We start from the raw sequence: 14,379 nt of genomic DNA, 5'->3' as shown, positions 1-14,379 counted from the left end.
TTGTGAAGATATATACAAATATTTTTAGCAGGTGACATAAAATACAGAGGATTGGATTTTTTTTTCTGCATGGATTTTAGTAACTACTTTAAACTCAAATAAAGTTCCTAATAATTTTGAAAATAACAAGGAGAAGATAACGCGTATGAAACAAAAGATCAATTGGCTAGGCAGGAGTAGTGGTTTGTAAATACGCTACTGCCATTGTTTAAGAAAGTGTTGTTTAAAATAAGTCCTTTAGAAATGGGGACAAGGAGGCTAATAAAAAAATTAGCAAAATTCATATTTTTTTACTAATCTTGTGCCACCAGTTAAACGTTATGGTTCTTCCATGAATAATCACTTCCAATAGGTCTTGAAAAGTAAATAGCTAATTCCTGATAGAGGTATAAAAATTCATTAGTAGTTTTTTGACACAGTTGTTGTAAGTTTGGAAAATATCTTGTCAGCTCTCTCTAGGTCCCAGCAGGGAGGTGTGGGAGGTTTTTAAGTGAATGAACTTTTTGCTCTTTGACTTTAACTCTGAGTATGGGAGGTCAGTTTAAAAGCTCATCACTGTAAATTCTGTGTTTTCATGTCAAAATCAACTATTAATAGCAGTTGCTCTGAAGTAACACTAACATCAACATTTACATGTTGATGTTTTTCCTCAGTTACTTGCAAAGTAGCTGACACTGATTCCACACCCTGCTAAAGCTGTATCATGGAAATAGAGTGTTGGGGTGGATTTTGTCTGTTCGTTTTTACAGTATTTTCTCTCTCCTTCTTCTGGAAATATCCAAAACCAGAACAAAAAGGATTGTTTATCTGTAGCAAGAACTTAAAATGCACAATTTTATGTTATCCTTCCTCAGTGAATTAAAAATGTCATTTTGAAATTTGGCCCTGTTTGCATTTATATGTTGATCACCACAGCATGGCTGCGTCTCGTCTCACACCTTGGATACTGCGGCATATGTGAGCTTGTGTTCTGAGGCTTCCCAAATGACTTTTTAATTAGTTGTTATTATTACACAGGCTGTACCTTTCCAGAGCTCAGCCACACTGATTTCCTGACTTATCTCCTCTTTCATGTGAAATAGCCCTGGTTGCTCTTGTGGCTGCCGTGTGGCTCTTTCCCTCCCTTCTCATGGTGTGGACCAGCCTTGGACGTCCAGTTTCCATGACCTCCAGCATCACAGCAGCACTGGTGTGTGTGCACCTGCCTTGCAACTGTTCTGTTGGGATTTTTAATGCATTCTTTCATGTTTTGTTTTCTTCTTTTTTTCCAGAATCCCCTGGAGCATTACATTCCTCTGTTCAGAGCGTGGATAACAGTTTGGCATCGTGCTTTTTACAGGTAGCTTTTTGAATTAAAATGCCTGTTTTTTTCCTGGGTTTGATAAAAGCAGGGCAATTTTAGAAGGACTTTAATATGTCCTTTTCTGCTGTCCTGGGATGTACACTCTGGTAAGGAATTTCTGTTCCTTGACTAGTCAATTGGGTCGGTAGCTTCATTAGTTGCAGATATGTACTTCAGTACTGTTTAAGAAAGATTGAGGCTTGCTTCTGCTGGCCTCAGTTGCGCAACGGTGTATGTGTCAACATGGTAGAGTCCTGTTTGCAAACAGCCCTGTAGTTCCAGGATTTTTCCCATACTTTATTCCTAACCTGTGCTTCGGTTACAGTCTTTTCATTCAGTAGATTGATTTGACTTTTTATAACGGAGACTTTCAGTGCTTCTAGCTTCTAGTGCTCCTCCAGAGCTTTCTGTTATTTATCTGGTTATTACTAATGCACTCAAAAACAGAAGAAAGATTAAACATCTCTGAGTCCATCAACAATGCTCTGAGCCTGATTTCAAGGTCTGAGCAGGAAATGAGCATTAAAGTTAAGTGTCTTTTATTCATTGTTAAAACTTCTAAACAAAATGGGGAAATCTAGTACCAGGAATAGAAAGAATGTCATCTATAAGAATGTCATCTATCAAGTAGTCTTGTCCTTGGTGAGTACGAGGCAAACAGCTAAAACCCAAGAGGGCAGGAAGGGACAGGAGTTGTACGTGTGTACCGATGGTTGTGCAATTCATGAAAGACTAGTAGGGTACTTCTAGTATTTCACTGTAGCAAAGAAAAAACACAGTAATCAGTGTCTGATGTGTCATGTATCAAATCAGCAACATGCTTTACTAATATTTGGTTTTAATTCTGCTCAGCAGAAGGTGTTTAATGTTCCTCTGTTTCCAATCACTCTATTTGGCTCCAGAATGTACATTTGCATCATGTGGGGTCTTAAATTAACAATTACTGCTGCTGTTTTGTTTCAGGACAAAAAGACTATGCATGGCTAATTTAAGGGTAAAAATCCATTCCCAGAATGTAGGAATTGTTTCAGAAGCCATTTCTGTCAGCTGAGGAAACTGGGAATTTGAAATTCCAGATATGCTGTAGTAAGAAATTAAAGGCAGCAAAACTGTGTTGGCCATGCCAAGGACTGACACCAGGAGCTTTCAAAGCTGCGCAAGTGATCTGTGTTAGTTTTTGTGGTCACAAGTTAACTGACACTGATTTCACCCTCATGTTTCGTATTTTTACCTTCCTGATGTCACGCCATATGGGATTCATTTCTGCCTTCTTAAAAAGGGAATTCAATGTTTGGTGTTTGTGCAGATGCTCCAGGAGGTCTGTAGTTTTGTGGGAAATATATTGCTCATTTCACAAACTGCAAAGACTGGATCCTTGATTTATGATGAAAGCAGCATTTGGTCCTGGCTGCAGTGACACAGCCAGCCCTCCCTTCTTATTAGCTTTTAGAGGGTATCTTGAAACCACTCCAGATCAGTGATGAGCTGGTGCTGATGAGTGAGGGACATCTTCACTGGAGGGACTCGATTCCCCAGCAGTGATGGGGACAGAGGGCTGGCAAGGCAGCTGACCCTGAGGAGAGGTTACCTGAACGCAGCAGACACGGGCAGATGAATAAACGGGCACCATGTGTCCTCACTTGAGGCTTGGCACCTTGTTTGCTGTATCTCATTTTTTATCTGATTTAGGCAGCTTGGCACTGTGACATTCAAGTTCAGTTTCTCTAGATCCACCTACTTTAAAAGTTTGCTGATAATAATCTCTAAAGTAACAATTTATTGGGGCAAAGCAGTAGCTACAAGCTTGGGATACTTGTATCCAAGTTCTGAATTTGGAAGAAATTTCTCTTTTTACTTTGGTCAATCATACTCAATCCTTTATTTAATGCCCTCTTTGGAGATTTTGCTTTGTTTACAGGAGATGGAGGACCTATTAATGTGGCTGCGTCTCACAGGTCTGAGAGGAGAGCAGATACACAGCAGTGGTGAGGTAGTGTGATACTATAAGGGTGAATAGGAATAGAGAAATTATTTTAGCAAACTTTTAAGCAATGGTCTAAGGCACTTTTGAGGACACGATGCCCTGGTTTCAGCTGGGATAGAGTTAATTTTCTTTCTAGTAGCTGGCATAGTGCTATGGTTTGGATTTAGTATGGGAAGAATGTTAATAGTACACTGATATTTTCATTGTTGCTGGGTAGTCAAGGACTTTTCCAGCTTCATCAGGTGCACAAGAAGCCAGGAGGGAGCAAAGCCAGGACACAGGGTCGGGAGCATCCCTAGTTCAGGAATCCCCAGGTGCAAACCTATTGCATGTCTCGGCACACAAACAGCGCATGAAAGCGAGCTGAAGCGATGCCAAAAGGAAGAACTGTATCTACTGAGGAGGCTACAGCAAACCTCAGTGCTTGTTCGATTGACTGGCTGGTGTTCCTGGTTGACTGGATTCCCTTCACTGTTTGTTTTCCTCTTGAAAATGTGTGGGACTCAAAGGGTGGTATCTCTCTGCGATGTCCTCCTGCCAACCATCCCAGTGCCAGCTCCTCCACTGCTGGCCTGCTAGGGGCTCAGTGTACAGTCTGCCTTGGGCAGGGAGGCTGCAGGAGAGAAGAGAGGACATATCTCTCGACTGCAACCCAGAAGTGGCCTGGGTTGGGGGGAGCTTTGTTTCATGAGAAGTTTCACTGGGTGATACCCTTCTCCACTGCACCCTTACGCTGGTTTTGTTTCCTCTGCAGGATGTAGGAGCTGCAAGGGAGGTGGTGAGGAAGAGCACTTGATGTGTCTCTTCCTTTTACCTCTAATCCTTCTTTGCCCTTGTCATCTATTTCAGCTTCACAACCCACTGTTCGGTGCCCCTTCCCTAGTCCGAACACCTTTTCCTCTCTTCTCTTTTCCTGGTAATTTCCTTTCTCCTCTACCTTCCTGTGTCTTGCCATTTATCGCTTATTTCTGTCCCCGCAATCCAAATTCCAGGTTTTTGTTGGTTGGTTAGTGTGGTTTTTTGGTTGGTTGGTTTGGTTTGATTTTGTGTTTGTTTGGATTTGATTTGCATTGTTTTGTTTTTCCTGGAGCTGGGATGCCTCAACCCTCTCTGCACTGCAGCCATCTCCACTTGATTATATGCATCATTTGTTTCTTTAAGACAGTGATGTTTTTATGGTTTCTTAAAGTTGAGTCCAGGAAGAATTTTCACCATTATCATACCTTCATCAGGGCCCTCAGGTGTGTGAAAACCATTCAGTGTGCGGAGTCTGGACAGTCTGACTTCTTAAAAGTGTCTTCCTAAGAACATTGTTTAGTGAAGAACCATTAAATTAAATGCCAGTAATATGAAAACACACTTTGAGCATCAAAGTTGGATATTAAATAAAAGTTTGGATCCTGATTAATAGGTAGCTAACTGGATATTCATCTTCAGCCAAACAAGTTGTGGACAGTTTGTGAAGATCTGTAGTTCTATCATATGGATTATGTGTGCGTGTATTTCCAATACAGCAATTAAGAGGAAAATATACTTAGTGTATTCTAACAGCTAACACCTAAAGCACTCCTTTCATTTTCTTTCTTGACTTCTAACACCACTTATATTTAGAATTGAGGTCAGAGAAAAGGGGAATGAACTAGCCTGTGGTATGGGAAAATGTCCTCTTATCTAGAGAAAAACACAGCTGTACCAGTCAAAAATAAAAGATAGCATTCATGGAGTTGCTCTGAAGGCTGCAGTGCCCTGGAACATTGCTGTAAATCACTTGTGTTTTGTTTTTGTTGATGTTATTATTTTAAAAAGAACAGATTTGGTTTTACATAGTCCAAACCTTTATGGTGTGTTTAATTAAGAAAAAATAACTGGCCAGTATTTTACATATGTAAAGTTTCAATGCTTAGAAATGGTTAACTCAGAACAGTCATGGTATAGAAATTACTTTTAAGTAGCCATGCTGACCTTACTGCAGTAATATCTCATGTTACAGAAAAGGCTGTTTAATTCAAAGAGTTCTGACAAACAGGGCACCATAGCTAATCAGAGGAGTGGCTCAAAGTCCTCAGTTGTCAGAATTAGGCCACTCTATTGTACCTCACTGGCTGAACGTTATCGTTTTTCTAATGGTATTGGTTTTAGCATATTTGGTTTTTAATTGTGTCTTCTGTACTGGCTATTAAAGGTCGTGTTGTAGGTTCTTAATATCAGTAAAAGGCATTCATTTGCTATATTTTAATATTTATTTCTAGAGGTGAAAGGGTTGTGTTTGTGTATAGAGTTTATTAAAAATAATTTTCCATATAACAAGAGTAAGCTGTTAACCTGACAGAAAAAGCAGTTAAATATGTATAATCTATATGACTTTGTTTTCTTGCTTGTAAAAATTTGCTAAGCATTATAAGTAACATTCCATATACTTGTGCACTATTTCTTTCAAATATATTTTCACGAAGGGTAAGAAACTTGAGAAATATGCTATTAAGCTTTGTTTTGAAACTTTGAAAATACATTTTTTTTTAAAGTCTCTCTTAGTAATTAAATCTCTGACTAAAGCAAAGGAAATTTTAAGTATCGGGGTTTTTTTTCCACTTCTAACAGCTCTTTTTGGTTTTTGGTTTTTTCATAGCATAAACTGTTGGGATTATTTCTCTTTTCTATGATTCTATATTTGTTTACTTTCAGTCTGGAGTTTTGCAGTAATTGCAAGGGAATGTCTAACTGCAGCTATTTTCCTTGTGGGTTTGTTATTTCTCAAAAAAAATCTGTTTCTAGCCATGATACTATGTTCCTTTAGCATATTTCTCATTGTAAACAGTTTTAGAAAACTTTTCTCAATAATTAAGTGTCTAAACATGGCAACTTGAGATTTCAGGGCTTTTGGCATCTTATGATAGAGTCTGGTAATTCTTTTCCCACAAAAACAAGCTGGCAGCAGCAGCAGGTATCCATTTATGTCCATGAGATCAGAGAGTGCTGCACTCTGAGAAATGGGAGGTGGATCAAATCCCCAGTCCCCAAACTGGGGCAAGTTTCCTGAGGAAGAACCCAGTTGGCAGAATATTGAGTGGATCTTCTGATTTCAGCTGAAATGTCCTACTTGCTAGAAATTATTCAATTGTACTAGATAGAACAGGGTTAGTAATGCATTTTCCTTGCCAGGTACCCTATGTGAGCTTTTTTATTCTCCCTTAGTTTAAGGAAAGCTTGCAAATACTTATTTTTCAGAAATGGAAACCTTTGAAAAGAAGTACAAACTGGGGATCTGTCTCTACATATGGTATAGTCTCGTACTTTGAGAGTCTACCCTGAAGGCCTGCTTCCAGTCTGCACTCTCAAGTCAAGCAGAGGATGTCATCCTCATCATCCCTGACTGCACTTTTAGGGCCAATAGTACCTGCCGGATAATCATAGAATCATAGAAGGTCCTGAGTTAGAAGGGACGCACAAGGATTGAGTCCAATTCCTGTCCCTGCATATGACAACCCCACAGTTCACACCATGTGTCTGAGGATGTTGTCCAGTCTCTTCTTGAACACTGTCAGGCTTGGGGCCGTGACACCTCCCTGGGGAGCCTTTTCCAGTGTCCACGACCCTCTGGAGGAAGAACCTTTTCCTCATGTCCAACCTAAACCTCCCCTGGCACATCTTCCTGCCATTCCCTTGGGTTCTGTCGTTGGTTGCCAAAGAGTTCAACGCCTGCCCCTTCTCTTGCCCTTGTGAGGAAGCTGTAGACCGCGATGAGGTCTCCTCTTAGTGTCCTCGTCTCCAAACTGAAGTGACTTTAGCCGCTCCTCATACGGCTTCCTCTCCAAACCCGTCACCAACTTTGTAGCCCTCTTCTGTACACTCTTTAGCAGTTTAATATCTTTTTTTATCCCATGGCACCCAGAACTGCACACAGTGCTCCAGGTGAGGCCGCACCAGTGCAGAGCAGAGCGGGGCAATCACCTCCCTCGCCTGGCTGGCAATGCTGTGCTTGATGCACCCCAGGACATAGTTGGCCCTCTTGTTAATGAGACATTGTGAATGGTCAAGATGGGTACGGAAATCTCTGGTTCCTGTACAGCTTGGGAATTAGCCATCAGGCTTAGTTGTGTGCATGCCTGTTGGTAGAAACATCAGGGCTGCACCTAATGCCCGTGGGCCTCTTCCCCTGAACATCCCTCCTGTCTTACGTTCTCATGTTTCTTCTAGATGTCTAACAGTTCCTCTCCATGGAGGTTTAATGTGGGAGATGGGGAACCATGGAAGTCAAATATGGGAGATGGGGAAAGTGTCCAGATTTTGATCTGGTTTGGTGTTCAGAACATAGCTGGGGTATAGTATCCAGACAGACGAGCTCAGAAGTGATTCTCAATTCATTAGTTTCCCTACAGAATCTGCCATACTAGATGTGTATGTTTCAGCGTTCATTAGTTTTGAGTGCTCAGCCTGAGGTTGCTTTAACAGGTTTGCGTGAAGCAAGGGGCCAAATCCCAAAGGGAAGCCACATTGCCTTGTTGCAGTAGCTATGAAGGAACGTACTGAAGTCACCTCGTTGTGGGTCCTCAAATCTTTGACTGCAAGGGCCACGTTGGGAGACATGCTGCATGTTTAATATAAACGTTTATTTTCACTTTATCAATTAAATCTGACTTGATTTCTTAGTATTTCCAAGTTCACATGCAGTTGTTCTTCCAAGCCAAGGTGATTTATGTTTTAGGTGTCACTCAGTAGCATAAGTTTAAACCAAGTCTGATCCCATAGTTGCAATGGCAATGACAAGTGTGCTGCAGTAGAATGCTTTAACATTCGTACAAATTTCCAAACTGTTGAAGGATTTTGGACTGTGTTTAATTTATCTCAGTGTGCCAAATGGCCCAGAGCTGGCATTTTGAAAATACTGCTATCAAAATGTATTTTCCATAGCTGAGTTAATAAGTTTTTTGGTGAGCGATGCTGAACTGTTCCTGAACTGTTTCCCAGCTGCCTAATCACTGATCACACTTGTGCTTCTGTTGTTCTGTGCAGGGCAGGGGATCAGACTTTGCTGTGTGGTCAGGGGCCACAGAGGTGACTGATGTGTGGAGTCTGCAAATCCTGCTAGTGAGGTGGTGTATCCATGGGGTAATACTAGAAGGAGAGTGCTTTGCAGGTGTAACTTCACATTGTCGCGGACAGAAAATTCTGATTTCCTTCTTCACTAATGCATATGATTTCTGCTGAACTTATCACTGCAAAGGTTTGAGTGGCTTAAAATACATCCCACTCTTAAAATTGACTTAAGAATTACCACAGATTTGAGAAGTGAACTAAAATGGGTAGTGTTACATTTAAAACATTTTTGCTGAGATTCGTAATTAAAATGGTTTTGTTTTTCTGCCTCCCTCTGTTTTTTCCCAGTACTCAGCAATAACCCTCCAATTAATATTTTTTACATGTTGAAAATATTAACACTAGGAAAAAAAGTCATTTTAAGGATGCTGAATTCAAGCATGTCTGTGAAGGACATCTGCCAGGAGCAAGGAGGCAATGTGCTGGCTTTTCCTATCAGTAGAGGAGAAGAAAGGAAAAGCGTAGTCCAGATAGCACTGCTCCTTCAACCAGAGCAGAGCAGGAGTTACTGCATCTTGCAAAAATGGGATGGTGCGATGGGGAAATGATTTGAAGATGAGGTGGCGGAGGGACAGAGAAATAAAATCTCCCTTTTCCCAGAGAAGAGGGACCGAACAGCTGGGACCTGCTCCAGCCGGGGCCTGTCATGGGGTCTGATGAACCTCTGAAAGTGACAGAGCACCAGGACCAAGTATCCTGCATTTGAAGAGGGGGATTGCATTGATTTCTAAAAGTGCAGACGGGGTCATGGGGAAATTCCATGGGCCCAGGAGACCCCAGGGTAAATTGGGAATTGGATCTTTTAGGGAAGAGGCTATAAGTTTAAATGTGATGGTTATGGAGAGTTGCAGAATTAAAAGGATAGAAGTGTTTTGAACTTGGGATTGTTGCCACTGGCTGATGAATGAGCAGTGAAGGTGTTTTCTAAAGCTTTGCAAAGTGTTTAGAGAATCATTCTCATAAAATGCACGCTGAAATAGAAGATTTAACATAAAGCTAGAGCTACGAAGATAATAACAAGTTACATTCCTTACTGTACTTTTTTAGGCCCTTTCCTGATTTTTTTTGTTTAAATGAGAGGCTGAAATTATTCCAAAGAGTGCAGGATGTTGTAGGCAACATAGGGGTCCAAAGAAAACAACTGTTTTCCATTACAGCTTTTACAAACACAGCATGCAATATTACTCTAAATAGTGAGACAACTTATGGTTTTTTTAATTATCTAGTTGGAAGAGAGAGAAATCTCATATCAGAGCTTTCTTGTTCTTCATGCAGCTGTCTGTGCATTTTGAAAGAAATCAGTTTTCATGTTTGGGAGCCATCTATAGGGCAGTACTTATCCAGAAGCAAGTGTTGCTGAGAATGGATTCTTGCTACTGGATGGAAAATGTAACAGTGCTGGATTTCAGAACTAAAAAGAAGGAAAATACTTTCTGAAGATTTTTTCTTTTTTTCAAAGAGGTATCTATCCAGCTCCCAGTGAGCGCTCAGCATACATTGCAGGGGAAGTATGTAAGTAGGTAGAGCGGCTAAGTTACTTTCCTGCTTTCTAGGCATTTGTACCTCTGTGGATTTTCCAGAAGCCGATTCCTCCCAACAGTGTTAGCATTTCTGCTTACAGCATCATCCTGCTTTAAACCTCATCGTTTTAACTGCATAGTGAAATACAAAGAGAGCCAAGCGATGGCAGTTCTGTTTGTGGAGAGTTTTATCTTCAAAAGGCTTTGAGCATGATGAAAGAGCAAAGCAGAATTAGCCTAAATATATCAGTCCATCGCATATTGGTCTGTGCAAGTTATTACAAAGTTAATGCTAGTTGTAGGATTTTAGGTTTGGTTTTTTTGGCTTTATTTTTGTTGGTTGAAGTAACGCATCAGCAGTGAAAAGTGGCCACCTTTGCCAAAGTCATTGCCTTCCCACATGGTGGAGAATTTCCCACATCTACGTAATTCTGCCACTCTTGGTTTTAGGTCACTGTAGTTCACGTCTTTTATGACCTTTTGAAGTCTTAAATGTCTACTTGAACAGATGTTGCTCTTCGCTTACTGTTTGCTGTTTCGCATTTTGGTGGGGAGCAGAGCTGAAAATCAGCACTTTCATTAGTATTTTGAGTCATGGCAGATCTGAAAGATTGTTCCGTATCCTTATGCTTTATCTTGACAGCTAATATTATGTGAGACCAAGTCTACATCCATACACGTTTATCTAAAATTGGTTTCAAAAATGAAATATTGCTGCCATTCTGGATGTGGATTATCTTTTGTCAATTTAAGCCTAATTTAGTTAGGATTGGCCTATATTTTTAAACCTAGGAACATAAAAGTGTGAAGTTTACAATTACAATTATCCACAGAAGAACATATATCAGGTTTAGACATACACATTAGTATGTGTTAGTGCATAGACCCGTGGCAAGTTATTCTCAGTGAAGCTTTCATTTATAGGCTTTGCAGGGACTATTAACAAAGCAGCATCTTCATAATGGGACCAGCAGCTCTAAAGTGCACCCAGTTAGCAGAACCTGACATTTTCCATCTTTATCCTATGTTCCTGTGCAGGTTTTGTTTTGTGATATCTTTGAGGCCTATTGAGATCACCTGTTGATTACATTACGTAGGGTGGAATTTATGTGATGTTTATGGTTCATCTGGAGGTAGTGGTAGTTATATTTTACCATCTGGAAAATAATATTGACATGGGCCTTTAAATACCAAAGAAAGCAGAGTAAAGGCTGTTGGCCTTCATTATATTTATCCACTGTGCTTCATCCTACCTCCTGTACAATCCCTTCATTCCTTGTCCCAGAGTGATGGATTGAGAGCACGAGCTTCATCGTAGCTTTGTCAGCTGAAGCTGCATCCTTGCCCAAATAAAGAGCAGAAATTCCACTCATTTGGGCCTGATTCTTACTGTCCATTTTTACTGCTTTGTTTCAGCTTGGATACTGTTAAAATATGTAGTAGTCTTCTGTGGATACTTGGCTGAAACTTGGCCAAGGTATAGGAGCTACAGGGCGACACAGAACCAGGGAGGGAAGCATGTTGTTTGCTGTCAGTTGGCATCATTCAGTCTGTGTTTAGAATGATGCTTTAGGTACAAGAGAAGAAATGAACTTGAGTATTGAACAATAGCATTGTATTAATAGCGGTAGAAATAAATACTTGCTAGAATGGGTTCATATTTAAAAAAAAAAATATCAAACAACTGCATATTTATAATATATGAAACTGTCGTTCCAAAGTTTCTGCATAGTTCATCTCCTCCTACTGTCTTGGCTTTAAATCAATGAAAGAATATTTTATAGATAATTTATTTGTAGTTAATGTTAGTTGTATAGCTATTGCTGCTGTAGGCTGTGTTGTGTTCCCCTAAATCATGCAGATAGTGCATTATTTAAAAGTGAATACCTGACAGACGTATTGTAGACCTAAGAGTGATTAGAGCATGATGCCTTCAATGAATAAATGCTTTGGGTCTCAGCCTCTGTTGCAAAGGAGTCCTTAATCAAAGTTTCTGGCTGAAAATACAGCTTTAAAAAAGCCAAAACCCATTGCCCCTTTGTCCATTTTGTATCCTACTCAGCAGGTCTGCCGCAGTTGCTGGGTGTTAGAGGGGCTCGGTTAGTGAGATTTTTAAGAAAGGTTTCATTAATGTATGCATAGTATATTTGAATGTGTGCATAAGTTTTTATCTTTGGTTTTCTTCAAATAATCTCTTTAGTCTAGTAGTTGTTATAAGGAAGAGCAATAACAGAAATCTGGAGTGAATCCTGAAAAATCCAATTCAGTCCATGGAAGAATTACATCTACGGAGTAGATAATTGATGTAAATAGAGTAAAAGGACCACTTTTTAGGTCCTTAAGTATATTTCTTACATTTTCTGGGAGTGGATGAAGAAAACCCATTTGCCTCTGAATTTCTACAGTGCAAAACTGGTACCAGAGCTTTCTGCAACAGGAAATTCAGATGCATAAGCAGTGAGTTTCTTTGGAGTTTAAGCCAGAAGAAAGCCATTTCTATACCCCTGTTGCTACAATGATGATTTTCACAACTGGAAACTAAGTGGCACAGTGTTGTCTTCCCAAGACTAGACTGTACTGCTGCTGCTCAGCCTTTCTCTTTACCATTGAAATTCATAAGTTGCAGGGCTCTCCGGTGCTGCTGTTGTGTTTCAGGTGCCTGTGGACAGCAGAGGCTGATAGGAATTACGTTCACTTTCCCAGCTAGCAGCAGAATTAGGCTGCAGCCATCACCAGCACAGGCAGGATAAGTTGTTTCATTAGCACTTTACATTCATCCGCCTCTCTTTCATCCCACTGTTTTTTCCTAACAATATCTGGTTAATGAATTTTAGCTCTCTCAGGTAGGAGTACTGAGTAAATTTTCCAGTGATATTTAAATGCTGCACCTGGGTGAAATGGAGCAATTTTAACAACACACAAAAATATAGGTAATCCGTTTTCATAGCTGCATTTATCTTAATTTATACCAGCAGCCCCACAGGTGCAAAGACTCCATGTTGGGCCACGTAACCACATGGCTGTTACTCCCCCAGCTCTCTGTGTCTACCCTGGCTCAGGACATATCTGCCTGGTTCCTCAACAGGTCTTTGCTTTGCTTTCTAGGCATGCTTCAATCTCATTGCCAGCCACAGCATATTTCCCTTGACTTCAGGGCACTTGGGCCTCACAGGTGCTTGCAAACAAGCAGCCTTGTTCTCTTGGGTGAACACGCATCGACAGTGAATTTTTTTTCCTTCTTATTTTCCTTTTGAGTGTTGTGTTGAAGCCAACGTGGATGCTCAGCCTCCTATGCAATGCTTGTTGGCATTGACCAGGGCAGTCATGAGTGAGGAAGTTGGTAAGTGCTGGGAAAGACTTCCAAAAACAGCCTCGAGTCCCGTGCCTTGGTTCCCACAGCCCTGATCTGTGCTGTTCTGTGGAGCTGCTTGCTGGGAGGAGAATGGAGTTGGCAGCTGTCCTCTAGGGCAGGACTGTGGTGGCCTTTAGTGACAAGAGCCCAGAAGGAAATGGAAAGTTGTGGTCTCGCTTATTCCATTGGTGTTAGCTCAGTTGGTTGACAATGTTTAGTACAAAGAATTGAGGTTTTGGTTGGTTGGGGTTTTTTCTTCCTCCTGACATGACCCCTGCTCTCACATAGGTTTGATTTCTGCACACAAGTGTCAAATATACACACCAAGGGAGTATTTTTACAAGCACTTAGCCATCAGGCTCTGAGCTGATGATGTAGAAAGATTTGATTTGTGTGTACGGAAGAGAAATGTGTGTGTGCAGATACGTGATGGAATTGCCTTCAGCACATTTGGAAATGTGATACTTAATTTCAAAACAGTACCAATAAATATGTTGATTCAAATGAGGAAAGTGAGCTTTTTCTCGTTCAGAAAGACTTAGTTAAAATTCAGGAAGTCAAACTGCTGAGGAGTTAGCGCTAGGATTTATAAAACAACATTGAAAGGGAAGCTTAATTAACATTTCACTACCCTTTCAATTGCACTGAATGCATGTCTGGTTTATCACCCTCCTAAATATGTTAGTTTATATTTGAAGAATGCTTGTGACAGTGAGCCTTCAGGAGAAAGCTCAGCTTTTTCCTATAATCTTATTATAGCATGGATATATTTTATTTGCTTGCTTTGACCTTGAATGATTTAGAGGGAATATTCAATGTAAATATCATGTATTTCTGGGAATCAGTACTTGAGGTCATTTTCTTTTTACTGTTAATGTACCTGTAGCTGGAATTTAAAGAGGTTTGTGGGGTTTTTTTGGTCCAAACAATATCTTGATGGTGTGACCTGTATCAGTAAGTTGGGTATCGATGGATGAGCACGCACAGCGTGGCAGCGCACACGAAAGCTCATCATCCCTGGGAAGGATGCTGCTCGGCATTCCTTAGGATGGGTGAAGAAGTAGCAGCTGCTTTTCTTTCCTTCCCT

The 14,379-nt window shown here is 40.6% G+C and overlaps 1 protein-coding gene across 5 annotated transcripts in view; it reads left to right on the top strand.

Moving 5' to 3' along the window:
• The window catches only part of FAM110B (family with sequence similarity 110 member B), a 111,831-nt gene that overhangs the window by 93,406 nt on the left and 4,046 nt on the right, over positions 1-14,379 (top strand). For 4 of the 5 annotated variants that reach the window (XM_082045570.1, XM_082045573.1, XM_082045572.1 and 1 more), the window contains one exon: positions 1,272-1,339. The exons of the other annotated variant lie outside the window; for it this stretch is intronic. The gene's annotated coding sequence lies outside the window, so the exon portion shown is untranslated. The remainder of the gene's footprint in view (positions 1-1,271; positions 1,340-14,379) is intronic. 5 annotated transcript variants of the gene reach the window in all.

This window comes from Streptopelia decaocto, assembly GCF_964273445.1.
Source record: "Streptopelia decaocto genome assembly, chromosome: 2".
NCBI lineage: Eukaryota > Metazoa > Chordata > Aves > Columbiformes > Columbidae > Streptopelia > Streptopelia decaocto.
Note: the sequence above shows the minus strand (reverse complement) of the source record. Positions and strands in the feature narration are given on the sequence as shown.